Raw genomic sequence first — 16,416 nt, 5'->3', positions numbered from 1 at the left:
ATGATCCCATGCTCAGAAAAACCCTAAACTGCAAACTACTACAAGTCAGGAGTGGAAGACACAGGTGAATCACTCTTTACTTGCCCTGTTCTGTGCAATCTCACTTGAGCCTGGGTATGGGCCACTGTCAGAGACATGATACTTGGTAAGATGGATCATGGTCTGATCTAATATGGCAGCTCTTATGGTCTTATGTTTAATGAAAACCAGAAACCATGTTAATGAGAAATCTAATGAGGATGTTTTACTGTCATATCTTTATAGAACATATTAAAAGAGGGGGCCATTTGGGGACTGGTTCTGCTTTGAGCAGGGGGTTGGACTAGATGATCTCCTGACGTCCCTTCCAACCCTAATAATCTATGATTCTATGATAGTTATTCGCACTTGAATTCCACTGACTCTCCTGGCTTTTGTTATTACCATCTTTAATGCAGTCCTAATGAGCAAGAAAAACAAAAAATGTTCCTTAAAAATTCAAATGTGATTCTATTAAATTAGCAAGGAACAGATTTAAGTTCCTAAGCTGGAAGATATAAGAATATAAAATCAGCCTGTTATACCAATATCCTCATTTTATTCCAGGCACTTTAGTATTTAGACTACTCTTAGTATTTAGACTTCTAGCACTTGTACATTTAGTCAATATTTAGTTGCTTGCCTTCATGTGTAATGTTAAAATGGAGGCTCAGATGTAGGTCAGAATATACAGCAGTCCTTTCAAAATATCTTTATTTTAGGATGTGGGAAAACTGACCATCTCTGTATTGTAGGATGGCTGCCACATGGATTTGTAACAGTGTACTCACAGCTCAGAGTACTTGAGCGAAAACAAGCTGTCCAACACTAAAGGAACTGCAGAAGCTTGAAGTTTAAGCTCTGTTCTGCGAGACAAAAATTAAAAACCTCTTCCATTTTAAGGCACATATTTTCCTCAAATCTTCCTAACGACATTTGTTGGACCCAACTTCAGCAGTCTGAATCAGAATTCAGCAACAGTATCCTGGTTGCCAGAACTGGGATTTCAGGTCTGGATAAAAAATGTGACTGTGGTCTTCAGACAGAAGAAACACAGGTTCTAGAAGTTCCACAAGTCAAAACTAGGAGAAAATTTAGAGCTCAAACGGATGTACACAAGTTGGAATTACTATTATCATCTGAGTTCTGCCGAGCCTTATTTCTCTGAAGATTCCTGGAAAGAAGTGGTAGGGGTAGTAAGTTATGTCAAAACCTTGACATCTCAGAGGAAGTGTCTGGCAGGAAGCTTGGATGCATTTAACCTCCCTCCCTTCCAGGACAAAATTGAGGGTATTACCCGTTCTTTCTTGTTGGAGAGGGACCTATTTGAGAGGATCTCCAACTTCAGATTATCCAAGTTACTGCCACCACCTTGAGGAAATGTTATTGGGTCCTGTACATCCTAACCAAGTCATCTGCCAAGATGATCTCCTCATTGGGCAAATGAAGCACAAGGAGTGCTGTGATGTAGAATATACTATTCCCAGAGCCAGACAGCTTTTTTGACATATAGTTCAGAAGGGAGCTTCTGCCCTAAGATTCACATAGTATCATGACTGCAATGTTGCCTATCAAAACTGACAAAGTTCTTCCTCAATCCATCAACATTTTGAAAACCAGACAAATCACCTGTAACTCCAACATATTTCTAGGAAGTCTCATTTCCTCAAGTGAGCTTTGTAACCCACAAAAGTACAATCTGTTATAATCTGAGCTGATGGTTGAAGATAACTGAAATGTACTGGCCTGGGTGTGCTGTCCACCATTAGTGAATCTCCGACATTGAGAGGTGATCTCACTAGGGATGACAAGCTGCTCTGTTGAAGATTACGCAGTCTTTAAGCAAGCATGGAAGCCTCATTCTGAGTCTGGTGAATGGTGTCACAGATGTGCAAAAAACCGTTTAGTCTCAACAGAGAAGCCTTTATTCCATCCTGGTTCCTATGCCTGATGGGGGCATCAGTTGGTGGATCCTTTATGGTTCTGTGCTGGCACAGTTCACAGACTCTCTCACACATTGACCTTAAGCGTGCCAGGCTGTGGCCTCTCTTCCACCTTTTCTGGAACCTGCTCTTCAAGTTTTGGTTGCTCTTCTTCCCTCACCTTTTTATTTGCGGTCACTCCATCTGTGGATACACTAAGTCCAGAGTTTTCCTCATAAACCTCTTCCTGGCACTTGTCAAGCAGTCCAGCAGAAGCAGCTCAATCACAGGGAGACTTTCTGCGACTGTAGGCCCATTTCCATTGGATTCACATGTACAAACATCCAGACAGAATTCTACTGCACAGCATCTACTGATTCCCTTGATCATTTCCTGGGAACAGTGAATCTCTGCTCAGTATCTCCCTCCAGCATCCATTTATTGGCCTTCCTAATTCATGGGTGGACCTTTGTGTCCTTAAGCAGATACTTCTTCGGAGGGCCTGTCTATTGAACTGGAAGTCAAATAGATCCACTGCAGAAATAATTTTTTTTATATTGTATTTATTTTACTATAGACTGACTACTCCTGACCAGATGGCCAAGAAGTTGTGGTCAGATGCCCGGAATAGTGTATTATCCTTCATTTAATTCTTTGTTTCGGGATGACCAGGGAGCTGAATGAGAAGTTGGGGGAGTTTCTGGAAGGAAAATGTTGGTGGGAGTTGATATGTTAAATAGAACCAACTCTTTGCTGTACTTAAAATAAAACTATGGTCTGTTGAAGGCGTGTCTATTTGCGGTCTTTTTACCTTTTAAAATGTACTGCTTCTAATTTTCTGAACAGCTGGATGGACACTTCATCGATATGAGTAAATAAAAATAAGCAATCAGTACTATGTACCATATTTGTATCCAAAGGCATCTTTAGAGAACAAAAATATTGCTGACTACTGTTTTCAGATAGAAAATACAACAGGGAAAAATGATATCTCAGATACCACTCTGTGGTTTATGTTGGCAAATGGCAACCAATGTATTTATTTTGTATAGAGAGATTTCAAATCTCTTTATAAGCATGCATAATTTCTGCTTAATGAAAGCCACTGTCATAAAGAAATAGCAATGATTCTGTCAGTTGGAACTTCTGTGAAACTGGAGTACAGAAAAACAAATGTAGTGTTCCATACAGATTACGCCGCTGGAAGCTAGTACTGATTAATGCTTCATAATTTTTCTCTCAATCTGCAACACAGAAAGAATCCAAACAAATATTATTTATCAAAACTAAAAGTTTGTTTTAAAATGCTACTTGCATAATTTTACAAAAGATACCAATCTACTAAGTACCTTAGCACAGTAGTCAGGTAATGCTGGTACTAATTAATTGGCACCATTTTTTTTTCTTCTTCTCAGAATCTCAGATGATGAAACTGTTTTTTTCTTTTATTAAACCAGCTTGGCCTAGACTAGCTTGTCCCGCAGTGACATGTATATTGAATACAAATCAGACAGCACAGCTTTAAATCTGTGTTGCAGCTCTCATTTCCAATTCGAGAACTGTACTATAATCATAAGCTTCTGGTGGATGAAAGGAAATCAGCTCTCTGAATATTAGTTAATGCCACATTTGCAAGTCCTGAAGAGATCTGTGCTGTTTAAAAAAAATAGATCATTTCTCGTGAACCTATATATATGAATCGCTTTGTACTGCTCGACTGATAGAAGCGATGCCTGTGCTGGGATTAAACCCTTTTCATCATAAAACCTCATCTGGTTCGGAGTCCAAGTCCATCAAACCTTTTCCCTTTAAAGTCCCGCCTTTGATTCTACATCAATTTATTCAAACCGCAGCTGGGTGGCTGAAAACGAAAGGACAGCATCATTTAAACCAACCATGTTCCCAACTTGAAAGAAGGGCTATAATTAAAAAAATGGGCATAAAAGAATGGAAATGGGATAATATTTTTTAATGGTAGTTCAAAGGCCGACAGATGTCAGAGCCTTTGAAGACGTCAGTACACTGAGCAAGAAGTTGCCATTAAATAGTTTGCCTGAGAGGTGAAGCAGCTTTTCAATGACTGAAAAAGCCCTTGCAGACACATCCTTGTGTTTTTAATTTGTCAGTTTCTGCAGTATTTTCTGATTAATGACATATGATTATAACTGCATAGCATACATATTTTTATACTTGGTTAAATGAATACTTTATTTCACACTCCTCTAGAGTTAGATAAGAACAGGGAAGCTATACTAGGCAGTCCAAAACTATTTGGATTGCTTAAAATATTTATGGTAATTCAATGGGATTGGCCAAATACAGTTACTGTGTGTAGCCTGCTTCTGTTCTTTAATGGTGATATTACTAATACTATCGCAATTTGCATATGTTAGATGGGATGTGACTACACTTTTATACCCTTCATGTGCACTTAACCATGTGTGCGCCTTCAAAATTAATTGATGAACTAAATTGTGTCAAATCAAAACAATGCTTGAAAAACTCTTCAATTTATCCTAAAAAATGCAAGAGCTGTCAGAGTCTTCAGAAAAGGGAATGTTATTTAGGAAAAAAATAGTATTTCTAGCAAGCCTCTTATTCCTATTAAAAAAGAAACAACTATTTTTATTAATGCTGATAAAGTCCTCCGCTTGGGTGGAAAAGAAGCTATCGAAGTATCTTTCATCTCCCTTAACATGTGCATATCATTCATGCTGTAGAATTACTATAATAACCATCAGGAATGATAACTGTAGTACATTATAGCTGCACACAAAATAGGAAAAATTCCCTCCGCTCCCAAGCATAAACTGACATCTTTAGTGCAGTAGTACTTCTGTAGTAGTCTGCCATTCTATGTTTGAGTAGTTATGTGTTTGAGAGTAGGACTTCAGGAAGTATAAGCAAATATAGCACTGAATTGCGTCACACCGTACAGGAGTTATTCAGCAAGTAAAATAAAGATACCATATCAGGGGCAAAGTCAGTTAATGCACTATCCTTTCTCCTCTGGAGACCCAAATCCAAATAATGAATTAAATCATAAATACAAAGAATATGATGACTCATTTAAATTAATGGATGTCTGGTTAGATCACAGAAGCACAATGTCAAGACTGAAACACTGGCACAGTTGTGTGACATCTCTGTGTGTGTGGGTGTTAAACCAGCCTCACACTTTCATAACAACATTTAAGGTATTACAATATAACTTCTCATGTTAATTTATGAATCAAATCTGTACCCATTTAGGAACTTCCCAGTAATCACTACACTGCCAACCCTGGCCACTATAAACTTCACAGAGGCAGTGGAGATAGGATTTGGATATGCCTGCTCAGAAAGCACAAGCATATATATACCATTAAAGCTAAGGAAAGCTGTTAGCAGTACACATCCTATTCCAAATCAAAACAATGTTAAGAAAAAGTGTAGTTTGTAAAGTTAAGTATGGAAATTTGGAAATACCAGATCAACGTTTTCCTGAGCAACCTTATGTCTGGCATCTTGTGCATCCTACCTGTGCACTGAATGAGACAAGGGTCTTGTAAGAAAAACAACATGTGATCTATCATGTTAAAGAGTATACCATAATTCATACAGATGAGGCAGAATTAAGTTACAGGCATCTGTAAATCTGGGATTTTCTAACTTCTGAGTGCTTGAATTTACAACCTAATGATCTGCCTTCTGATAGCAATTTTTTAAATGTAATTTCCAAGGTGCTGTAGTTCTTTTAAGGGAAAAGTAAATTCTGTTATGTACCATTATAACACCCCTCCCCCAAAAATCATGAATCACCAGCAGGGTTTGAACCCTACTCTCTACCACTTTAGCTACAGGACAAAATACATTAGCTGGCAACTGACACAAGGTTGTTATACCAGGCAGAGTAAAAATGGGCTACTGGGACCATCTGCTGGGGTGTGTGTGTGTATGCGAGTGCGTGAGCGTACACACAGCCTCACGAGTGCTTGAGGAGCTCCCGCCCATGTGCTGCCCCCAAACAGAGGGTTGGGACTATGAAGCAATGTACCCCACCAGATGGGTGTGGTTAAGAGAGAGGATCCAGGCCCAGCTCTCCCCCCCACTGACTGCTAGTGCTGATCTAGAAGCTCCCAGCTGTTCCCAATGGTGTGTGTGCTGTTGCTTTGGTGACTCTTAACCATGCTCATGTGCCATTATAATTTTTGCCAGCATGTCAAAATATTCTCAGGAACATGTGCGAGAGAATCCAAATGGCATTTTTTACCAGTTTATAATCCAACTGACCCTGAATGGAATTTCACAAGAAAAAAAAAAAGGGCACTTCTCTAGCCACTGGGCTTTCTCCCTGTTGAATTTCAAAGATGTGCTACAAACATCCACTTTGTAAGTATTAGAGCTTCTTACAAAAAAAGGCTGCAAGAATCTTTTATAATGGACAGCATTAGGCATCTAGCGATAGGGTTTCACCACGAGATCTCCCTATAATGAATTGATTCCTTCCATTAAGGGGCAGAGGTGCACATAGACACCAGCCATTATGAATTAAATTCACAGCATGGAAAATTATAATTTTCACCATCATCATCAATGGAAAATTGATATCCCACTCCCCACAGTATCAATAAAGCCTCTTTCTGAAAATATTCTCCTTTAAATATGTTTTTATGCATGTGAATCAATCATGATAATTTTCTTCAGAAGGGTCACATTTAGCTACACTGAAGTGAAATAATACAGAAGTTTAAATGTATTGCAAAACTAGTGTTCATGAAAACAACATCAATTATAAGGGATTTCAAACTTTTTCACAGTGTGGACCACATTTTAATAGAAAATGTCTTGCATGCACCTGTCTCTCTTTTTTTTTAAAAAAAAAACACCAATGACATCATAAACTCTGCTTTTAACAGCAAAAGAAATGGCTGAGATGGAAAGTATTTCATGTATGCGTAGTGTCTTTTGATACAATTTGGCACACAGAAATCAGGAGGAGGAGGAGAAGCCAGCAACAAATTACCAACAGAACTACAACAGCTAACCAGCTCATGTGCCATGAACACTGCTCATTATACTAATCATCATCTTCTCATTGTTACCATGTGTTCCACCATGTACTTGTTGTATCCACCTGTTATATCTTATCATACACTCATACTATAAACTCATAGGGGCAAGAACTGTCTTATAGTTATGTGTTTGTACAGTGCCTAACACAGGGGTTCTCAAACTGGGTGTCAGGACCCCTCAGGGTGCAAGATTATCACATGGGGGGTTGCAAGCTGTCAGTGTCCACCCGAAATCCCATTTTGCCTCCAGCATTTATAATAGTGTTAAATCTATTTTAAAGTAATTTATGGGGAGGACGCACTAACATAATGGTGACTCGATCCTCAAGAGGGCCACTATTACTTGAATTTCTGTAGCACTTAATCACCAGCGGTCCACAGACCACAGCTTGCAAACATTTGATTATTGCTAAAAACTACAATAAAAATCAGAAAGCCTATGTAAGTCACATAATGACCAATGATTCCTATATTTGATATGTTTGTTTTTTATATTCTTTCACAGGGGTTAATCTTTATTTCATTACAAAATAGCAATTCAGTTAATTTTAACAAACAGATGGTCAACTGCTATCAAAGATTAGATAAACACCACATTTGTACTATCCATTAAGTCTATCATAAAACTGGAATTTAACTTATGAATCCATATTTGCCTCTAGAGTAACATAAAGTTGATGACTAGCTTGTATGTTAGTAAACTATTTTATTATAGCTAGTGAGCACACTTTTCTCTCTGAAGGTGATAGGAAGTTAATGCTCAGATGTTCCAACTGATTTCAGGCCCAGATTTCATATAAAGGGGCATACAAATAGAAACCCAGCTATTTTCAAATATTCCAACATACTGCATGTTTGTGCTGCTTGCCTTTCCAAGTGCATGCTTTCTCTCTTCTATATTCACTTTACAGATGTCAATACACAAGAAAGCACAGACTACAAAAGAATTCAAGCTGTCAGAAAAAACTTTAAAAGAACCACATCACCAGTATAAGAGAGCGGAGTTCACTGTTCCTGGAATTTTCAGATCTGTTTCAACTAAAAACACTGTGTCAGGTTTTCTGACAATCACTGCTGTTTTTATAAACTCTGTAGAACTCTTTTAAACGCCTAAAATGAAATATTTGCAATCAGGCCAATTCTTTTTGGGCCCTAAAGTTCACTCTTAAATGTAATATTTCACGAGGGCTTTCATAAATATAAAAACTAGTGACTATGAAATACATTATTTTAGTTTGAAATATATTGTTTTCCTACTTAAACAGAAGTTTACAGTCCTCTTGACATCAATTTCTGTCATTTTGTCATGATAAACACTCAGGTATTAAATATCTTTCACATCAGGCATCCAGGCATGATTCCAATTAGTGCGGAATAGAAGACAAAATGTCAGCTTAATAAGCTTCAATTTGCAAAGTCTTTGAGCATTTGATGATATCAACACAATCATAGCTTGCACTGGCTTCTTCTTCACATCACCTTCCTTGTCACAAAAAAGTCTTTCACATCTATGTCAACTGCAGACATTAACAATGTCAGTCATTGGTCTGATTGAGCTAAAAGATCCAAAAATGACTCCCCAGTATATCAAGGGAGAATTGTGATGTGCACAATATTTCTTCAAAGCTAATTTGCTGCCAACATGTATAGTATTTGGGGGGGGGAGTCCAATTTAAAGTCACACTGTGGAAAAAAGTTTTTTTATTTTTTCTTATGAACTCTACACCAAAAATGTTAAATCATTGTCGGTGTCTCTGACATTCTTTCAGCAGAAAGGAAACATTATTTATTCAAGGAACCAACAGATGACAATCACTTCTTTAAGGGTGACTGGACCAAGATGCGGCTCTACAGTTTAGTTCATAGTGCAACTATTCATTATCTTATTTTAAGAGAATGCATTTATAATTCACTAATTATTGATAAAATGCTTTCCTAGATTAAAAAAAAAGAAGATCTACTAAAGTATACGACAGCCAACTTGAACACATACACCTAACACAAAATGCTTCTCTGGCCTTACGGCACTGACGGAAGAGATATGGAATGTTCTTTGCAAGATATTCTCCTTTTGCAGAGCACAAATGGCCCATATTATAAGGTCAAGACTCTGATCATGGTGAAAGGGAAAAGCAGAAGACAGTGACTGAAAAAAAGAGGGGATGAATCTGACGGAAAATTGGGGTAGCAAGGGAACGGTATGCATAGAAGCTGACCTTGGGTAGGAAAGGAAGATGGATAACTAATGAACGGGACATGTAAGGGATGTTCTGAGGCTAGGAGGATGCAGCTGAGTCAGCACCACCCATTAAAGGCGGCATTTGCTTGAGCAGGGGTACCAAAGAAGGGAGGTGGCTTTGGATACCTGTCCAGCTGACGTAGTGGTAAAGTTGCAAAACATGAGGCAGAAATTGGACCATTAGGGATTTGCTAAAAGGTGCAGGAGTGTGGTCAGTGGACAAGTAACTGTAAAGAGGATCAACAGTAAGTTACTGGGACTGACATCTGTGCCAGTAGCATCTTCTTCAGAAGCACATTGCACTGGTCACATCTTTTCTTTAGCTTCTCCCAATGAGGCGGAAAGAGAGTAGACTGGATGCTAGGTTTCCCCTTGGGCTGAAGCAGGATGCTGCCTGAACAGAGGATTCCTGGGGTTCCCACCATGGTGGAGGGTGCCATCAGCATTTCAGTTGTAATTTGTTGCTGGTTTTCCAGTTGAAGCTTTCTCTATAATACTTTAATGTGGGATTGTGCAGAGCCTTATGCAAGGCCTCATATTTCCCAACTGACATATCTTCAGCCAAACTATGTCAGCTACAGGAGAAGGCAAGACTTTTCATTGGTTTTGTGGTTTCTCTCTCCCCCCATCATGAACCACATAAAAGAGAAATACAAATAACTGTACCTCTAAAATGTCTATTTACTACCTCATTGTAAAAGTGCCTACTGGACCCACCAGTGACATTGAGTAATAGGATTTAGATCATAAAGAGGTTCTACTTCTTACTTGAAATTAGGAAAATTAGCATTCACATGGATCCTATTTTCTTAAGACAGTGACATTGCCAGAACAAGGGATGTTGACATTCTAAACCATAGATTGTCATCATTTCTGTCTTGGTGTTTCACTCTTTCATTTGGTATTTAAAATACCTTTGATTTGGGGTACTGTCATACAAAGCCTTTAATTGGTAGATTATTGGTTCAAATTTGATTTATAGTAGCAGTGAGTGAACGTTATTATATCTGGTGATCTAAGTAGGGTATGTTAAAATGCTTTCCAGGCTCAGTACAGTTTTTAGTGAACAAAAGAAGAAACAGAGTCCAAAGAAAAGTGCCACCACTGTAGCTAACACTAACAAGCCTCACACTTGGCAATCACAGTAGATAGTGCAGGACTTCAACATGAATCTTGGTCTGCACGCTCACATCTACAGACAAGTATCAGGGGGTAGCCATGTTAGCCTGTATCAACAAAAACAACAAGGAGTCCGGTAGCACCTTAAAGACTCACAGATTTATTTGGCCATAAGCTTTTGCCTCTGAAGAAGTGAGGTTTTTTACCTACAAAAGCTTATGTTCAAATAAATCTGTGAGTCTTTAAGGTGCCACTGGACTCCTTGTTGTTTTTATCTACAGGCAGTCCCCCTCCAGGCATTCAGGGAACTGCTTGGAGAAGTTTCCATTGCTGCTTCTCATACTGTTGTAGCTGTTCTCTGAATTAGGAAAGGATTTAAACATCTCTCTACTCAACACCTTCCATTAGTACTAAAGTTCACAATTTTAACAAAGAAAACAAGCTTCCGTCCTGGTTATATTCACGGAAAAAGTACATTTTCCGAAGGAATACATTAAAAAAATTAACACAGAACTGCCAAACATTTCTGCTTAAGCACCCTTCCTTGCACAACAAAAAAGTGTTTACTAAACCAACAACCCTTATAATCCTTTGGAAACTTCCTATCATCAAGCAAGCAGTATTTACAATATACAAAAATAACAGCTTCTAACATGGTCTTCATTATGTAAATAACATCCACAGTGCAACATCAGGGCCCAATCCTGACAGCTGCTGAATTAATGGGAGCTGAGACTGTATGGCACCTCAAGACTGAGGCTCTAAAATTGCAATTTGACTGTTTCCTGTGCATTAGCTACTTGTGCTCTCAGATCTCATTCTCTGGAGTACACTTTGGACTACAAGGGTTCCTTTTACAAATTGACAGGTTACCATATGCCAGTAAAATTTACTTTACTACAATATTTTTGGCATTCCTACAATTAAAAAGCACTTAGAAACTGCAGAAGTGTAGCAGCATATCATAAATGTTGTAGTAATTATCAATTTTTTGTGATGAGTACTATACCTTACCACTGAGAAAAGATGCTGCACAATGGAACACAGTTTGAAGAGCAAAGTTATTTAATATTTATATAGCAGTGTAAGACAGCCTCCACTACAAACAGTTTATAATATATTATTATTTATCTGTATTACCACAGCACCTAGGAGCCATAGTCATGGACCAAACGTGCTAGATGGTGTACAAAGACCAAAAGGGCTTACAATCTAAGTATAAGACAACAAATACAGACAGACAGACAGATAGGGAAGTACAAGGAACAATGAGAGGCATGAAAGGCAGTAGTCTCAGCACACCAACTGCTGACCTGTTGTCATTTTTTGAAGGCAAAGAAGAGTTTTAAAGGATTTGTAGGATAATGAGTTAGAATGAAAGAAGCAAGTGAGAACATGCCACCAATTTATATAGTTGTAACATTTTCCATACAATTCTTTGTTCTGTTCTTTGTATATCCTAACACAGTTTGTTGTTTTAGTTTTTTTGATTGCGCTTGTACATTCAGAAGAGGTCTTCACTGAATTGTCCATAGTGATGCCCAGGTCTTTTTTCCCTGAGGTGACAGTTAACTTAGAACCTAACAAATTGTATCGGTAATTCACATCATCCCCTCTGATACATATTACTTTGCATTTGTCAGCACAAAAGAATGAAAATGACAGAATAGGAAGTGTAGAGAAGGGAGGATGAACATTATAATAACGGGAGATAATGTGATGATTACATAGCATATGAAGTTTGACATTACTATTTTCATTTAGTTGGGTTTTTTTTTAATTTCAGGACACGAGAGGAATAAAGAGAGACAGCAGACAGCACTGTAAAAAAAGCTCAGCTTTGGAAAGGTGAGTGAAAGTAAAACTAAAGGATGGCTTTGAAGGAAGAAGGGGTGCATGGTACACCAGAAGAGGACAGTTATTCCAAGTGCAGGGGACAACATAACAAATTTATGAAGAGTCATTAGAACTGAGACATAAAAATCTTGTATACAAAAGCCACGCCTATTTGCATGCAGTAGAGATAATAAGAATAATTAGAATATGTAATGAAACTTTTTCCAGCTAATGGATAATATGGAGCTCATGTTTTAAAGCTGGAACCTAAACTAATAAGGTTTTATGCAAGAAATAATCACTTCTTCCCCACTGGATGTATTGGGTAGATAAAAGAACTACTCACATGTTGTACTTTGCCTACTACACTCTCTGCACTCCCTAATTCTCAAATGGAATTTTATATTCCATGTTAATAATTTAACTACACATAAAAAATTTTTTAAAAAACAAATATTTTATAAAATATTATTATAAAATGACAATTATGGTCCAATAAAAACTGGCCAATTTTCATCTTTAAGTTTACATGATATAAACTGGAAGTCGATTATTCTGTAAAGAACTCCAGCTCAGGATCAAGGTACATATCATGTGATGTACTAGTTTCTATGGCAACTACTTTCCTTTTTCTACATATTGTGGATACAGTACAAATTATAGTGAATTCTTTAGTATGCCAGTTTAACATCTGTAATGAGCAAACACATTTTGCTGCTTTTCAAAATTATCTCTAGTAAAGTATAGTAATTATTTAAATTAATTTTGAATGCCCAGAAGTGTGCTAGGTGCTACACAGAAGCAGGTAAAACCACTGTTCCTTCCCTGAACATATCACAGTCTAAATAACAGGTAATGGTCATAAATAGACCAAAAATGGGGAAGGGGAAAGGGAAGAACAAGCTGACAATCATAACACTACACAGACACTTATTAAGGCGCACACACATTCTGACGGTTCCATCAAATAAGGAGGGAAAGGATTGTTTGCAGCCTGTTGAACAGATTTTGGGAGAGCATCTAATAAATAGGTGGCAGCCTAGAAGAAGGTACAGAGACAAGAATGAGAGAAAAGCAACTGATGTGACAAAACTGGTTTCATTTGAGGAGTAAAGAGGGGCAGCACACAGGAGACTAAGGCCCTGATCCTGCAATGAATTCCCCGTGGGCAGATCCCTGATCCTGAGCTAAGGTCCACTGGCCTCAATGGGGCTCCATGTTGCTGCAGCTCCCACACAAAGCTCATTGAAGGATTGGGGCCTAAATTTGAACTCTTCCTCTGTTCAACAGTAGAGGCTTATGGTTAGGTCTTTTGTCTGTGTCAATAAGCTCCATCCAAACTTCAGCCCTCAGCCCATCAGGAGAAAACTTGTGTATGTCTTGGAACAAACACTGGTGAAGTATCTACATTAGCATTAACAATCCTGTTAGCCAAAACGTGGTAAATGGCAATCAGTTAACACGTGGTACCATGTAGCCCAAAACTTCAGTTTTAGACAAGGCCTAAAAGACAGCTATTGGCTGCTGAGCTCTAGCCCTGAGCCTCCATGCAACAGCCAAGGTAAGTGGAACAAACATATATATGAATTCAGACTGAGACTGCCACCTGCCTAATTGTCTGCAGGACAAGGCTGTACAGCACGGAACAAATCTTCTCATATCTAAGATGTTTTCTGTTTGTTAGAGGAGCATAGAGAATCTAGAAAAAGAGTCAATTATCTAAGTTACCTGCTCAAAACAGTTTTATAGCAGTGAGTCTCACTTTTTCACAGAGTCATAGAGTTTAAGGTGAGAATGGACCACCAGATCATCCAGTCTGAGTTCCTGCATGCCACAGGGCACCAACACCAGCACATCAAACCCAAAAGTGGAAATGAGATCAAAGTAAATGAGACTCACAAGAGACTAAGTTACTATGTACCACAGACAGAGAGCAAGACAGACCAACAAGCACCATTGATCAAAGCCTCTGCAATGCAGGGAAATGATTAAATGGGATATACTCATTTGTAGTCCACATTTTAACGTAGGGATTGTCTTGTGAACCAGATGTCTTCTAAGACATAACTGTGTGAACCACCTCCCATCAAATGGCCAATGGAAAAAAAATCCTTGTGCAAACTACAGTAATTATTTACATTACAAAGAAACAGATGAGGAAATATTTGATTATTTTTGCCTTCTTTTAATGAAATTTTGTAGGAGAAAGGAAACAGAAGGAACAGTCAGCACCTATCTGCAGACTGCCAGCAAGTGTTCCACATACCAAAGTCTGAGAACCCCTGGTTTACAGCATGAGACTCTTTCACATCTTTTCTTTTTCATTTGAAGTATAAATCTGGTTCTTATACTTAACTCTCCAGTGCTATAGTAGTAATCCCTTATCAGTCTATTCATATATATGTTCATATAGTTTGTTTGTTTGTTTTTTACCTTTTCTCTAGCTGATAAAAGGCCTTCATCATATAATAATGTTATTCCAGGAAGGCTGCATACATTGGAAGAGACAATATTTTCAGGGGAGGGGTGTCCTTTATTTAAGTTGTTATTATTTATACATCATCCTACACTTAAGCAGCATTTTATTAGACATAAAATAATCACATTGTCAGGCTCAAACAATGTACAGTCTAACTTGGGAAAAAAAATAAATACAGAGCAACAGTTTCAGTGTGGGAGAGAGTTGAAAGATCATTTATTCAGAGTCCAGTGTAGGAAGAATTTAGAGGAGAAGTAGCTTTAAAGGAAAGAAACAGAGAGAGAGCTCAGAAGACAAGAAGTGGGAGGCTGCCTCATATGTAGAAGGGCACCACAGAAGGCCTTGTAAATCTGCAAATGGCAAAATGGGACAAAGGGAGGAGTAAGGACAGGCACTGGGAAAAGTGCTGAAAGCCACAGAGGGAGTGGGAAGACAGAGAAACCGAGATTTAGGCAGAGGTGAAATAACTTAGTCATTCTTCCTGCCCACCCTAGCCCATTTCTGCTTTTATGATGTCTTTCATATATGGCGTGTTAAGACTTGCACACCTACAGAACTAATCTGTTATTCTTTTTTCCTGACAACTGATGGGCTGGAGACTAACAAACCTCTAAATTATGGCTACATATATTTTATTGCAACCCAGTGTTTTGAATAATTTTAATATACTATTTTATTGTATTTAAGTTAATATTACAGTGACAAATGGTGATGAATTGTGCTTCAGTGTTTAAATTATTCTTGACCCAGTTACAAATGGAAGAAAAAGGTGGACCTGCACATTATCACCTGGCAACAGAAAGTGGAAAAAGACTTCAATTTCCTCAGCTCCCTTCTTCACAACATGACAGTAAAGCAAAGCATTCAGTTTGAAGTTAAGTGGGGGGTCTTCCTTTTCTCCCCACCCAAAAGGTCAAAAAGCCAAGGAACAAGCAATAATATTATATAAATCTATACAGCACCTGGAATTCTGCAATGTTAGAGATGGTAAGGGTATATATCATAAGTTGGGGAAAGAATTTGATCAAAGAAGACTGTGCAGTTGGTATATCTATGGTAGCCTGGTTAGGACTGGATATTAAGATTCCCAACCTCATTATCCAATCTGGCCTACTCAGGCAGATGATAGTGTAGAACATTTTCTTTTTTAGAAACAATTTGTTTCTATGAAATATGATTTATTATTTTCTACTATCAGAAGAGTTTTGTTTCTGAAAATCTCATTTTCTACCAAGAATTAATACAATGTGTTGTGAAAGAAAATATACACAGAGTATTTTTTTAAACAAACCATCATAGACCACATTTTGGAAAATTTACTTATGGTATCTGTAAGGAAATTCTGAATAATATCCAGAATCAAAGATAAAATTGAAATGCTAAACTAAAACCACAAATAAATATATATATATATATATATATATATATATATATATATATATACACACACACACACACACACACACACACACACACACTATGATGTTTTCCCTTAAAAATACAGAACTCTGGATTTAAAAATTATATAATTTTAAAATCCAAAGTTCTATATTTTTAAGGGAAAACATTATTTTAACAACAACATTTTTTGCAGCTCACAGAAAATACAGGATTTAAAGAAAAAAACTAGAAGAACACAGTATGGCACACAAGCCTTCAAGCTCTTTTGACTTTTATTGACCCATATGTCATTTTACTCCTCCTCAAACATTACAACCGTAGCTGAAAAAGCAAAGAAACCCTTCTGAA

The 16,416-nt window shown here is 37.7% G+C and overlaps 1 protein-coding gene across 4 annotated transcripts in view; it reads right to left on the bottom strand.

Moving 5' to 3' along the window:
- CEP112 (centrosomal protein 112) overlaps positions 1-16,416 on the bottom strand; it is a 288,709-nt gene that overhangs the window by 109,312 nt on the left and 162,981 nt on the right. The gene's annotated exons all lie outside the window — the stretch shown is intronic.

This window comes from Gopherus flavomarginatus, chromosome 12 (assembly GCF_025201925.1).
Source record: "Gopherus flavomarginatus isolate rGopFla2 chromosome 12, rGopFla2.mat.asm, whole genome shotgun sequence".
NCBI classification, from domain to species: domain Eukaryota; kingdom Metazoa; phylum Chordata; order Testudines; family Testudinidae; genus Gopherus; species Gopherus flavomarginatus.
This window is presented reverse-complemented; position numbering and strand designations above follow the sequence as displayed.